The following is a 1,982-nucleotide window of genomic DNA, read 5'->3' as shown; positions in this document are numbered from 1 at the left end:
CAAGCAAGAGTCTGGATAGTAAGTACATGGGCTTGTGCCCACTAGTAACACCCATCCTCTGGACTTCCAAGACTTCTGAGCTCACGTCCCCTGTGGATGTTTCCTGGGTATTGTTCCCCCTGCCAAACAGGGAACAATATGAGGGATCCAACAGAAGCCAAAGACAGAAAAACCAGCCAGAGTGGGGGTGAGGCTGGGGGAGAGGGTGGAACACTGGTTTAGCAACTGCAGAGTTGGTGACATTTGCTCTTGGGAACGAGAGGTAGAGACTGGAACAAGGGTGGCAGCTGGAAGGTGAAGGGCAGTCCGAGCTCTCAGTAGTGGTAGTGATCAGTCTTGAAGGGGCTGTTAATGGGCACGCCCAGGTCCTGAGCCTGCTTCTCAGTCAGCTTGGTCAGCTTCACTTTCAGCTTGCCTAGGTGGGCTTCAGCCACTGCCTCATCCAGCTTCTTAGGCAGGAAGTGAACACCCACAGGGTATTTATCTGGGCGGGTCCACTGCTCAATCTGTGCCATCACCTGGTTTGTGAACGAGTTGCTCATCATGAAGCTGGGGTGGCCCATGGCACAACCCAGGTTGACCAGACGGCCTTCAACCAGCAAGATGATGCAGAACCCATTCTTCAGACGGCAGTGGTCTACCTGGGGCTTGATGGTCACATTCTCCACGGCATTCTCATTGAGCCACTTCCCATCAGTCTCCACGTCGAAGTGTCCAATGTAACAAACAACGGCATCGCCCTTCATCTGTTCAAAGTGCTGTCCAAGGATGATATCAAAACAGTCTGTGGTGGTGATAAAGATGTTGCCCTCCTTACAGGCCTCGTCCATGGTGGTTACCTCATAGCCCTCAATGGCAGCTTGCAGTGCCTTTATGGGGTCAATCTCGGTGATGATGACTCGGGCTCTGAAACCTGGCAGGGTCTGGGCACAACCCTTGCCCACATCACCATAGTCTGCTACCACTGCCACCTTGCCCGCAATCATCACATCTGTGGCCCATTTGATGCCATCTATGAGGGACTCCCGGCAGCCATAGAGGTTGTCAAACTTGCTCTTGGTGACATAATCATTGACATTGATGACAGGCACCTTCAGTATCCCATTGGCCATCATCTTGTAGAGGTTGTGAACCCAGTCGTGGTCTCCTCAGAGAGACCTCGGATGCCTGACAGAAGCTGTGGGAATTTGGTGTGGATGAGGTTAGTAAGGTCACCACCATCGTCCAGAATCATGTTGAGGGGCCCATCCTTGGAGTTCAATGTCTGCTCAATGCACCACAGGTACTCTTCATCTGTCTTGCCCTTATTCCAGGCAAACACTGGAATGCCAGTCTTGGCAATGGCAACCGCTGCGTGGTCCTGAGTGGAGAAGATGTTGCAGCTAGACCACCGCACCTCAGCACCCAGGGCCATGAGAGTCTCAATGAGGACAGCACTCTCCACAGTCATGTGCAGGCAGCCAGCAATGTGAGCATCACCCTTCAGTGACTTGGAGACTGAGTACTTCTCCCGCATGTGCATCAAACCTGGCATTCTCATTCTCATTCTCATTCTCATCTATGTCCAGGGCCTTCCTTCCAGGCAGCCAGTCCAATGTCCGCGACTTTGTAGGGCAGTTTATCAGACAAGCTGGCAGCGCTTCCCCTAGGAGTGATAAACTCACTGAAGGGGGTTGTGTGGCGCGGGGCTTAAATTCTCTTTTTACTTAGTCTTCATCTGTAATTTATAATTCATTTTGCATTTTTTCCTCTTTTAAATTTTATTTACTTTTTATTGAATTGAATATTATACTTATTTAATTTCAAATATTAACTATCCCCTTTCCAGGTTTCGCCTTTGGAAACTCCCTACCCCATCCTCCTTCCCCCTGTTTCTGTGAGGGTGCTTCCGGTACCACCCACTCCTGATTCCCACCCCCCTGGCATTCCCCTACATCACGAAATCAAGCCTTCTCAGAACCAAGGACATTGATTTCCAACAA

At 50.6% G+C, this 1,982-nt stretch overlaps 1 pseudogene; it reads right to left on the bottom strand.

The window, feature by feature from the left end:
• Window positions 1–314: 314 nt before the first annotated feature.
• Ahcy-ps4 (adenosylhomocysteinase, pseudogene 4) lies at window positions 315–1,561 on the bottom strand (annotated as a pseudogene).
• Window positions 1,562–1,982: the final 421 nt, after the last annotated feature.

Source organism: Rattus norvegicus, chromosome 1, assembly GCF_036323735.1.
Source record: "Rattus norvegicus strain BN/NHsdMcwi chromosome 1, GRCr8, whole genome shotgun sequence".
In the NCBI taxonomy this organism is placed as follows: Eukaryota; Metazoa; Chordata; class Mammalia; order Rodentia; family Muridae; genus Rattus; species Rattus norvegicus.
This window is presented reverse-complemented; position numbering and strand designations above follow the sequence as displayed.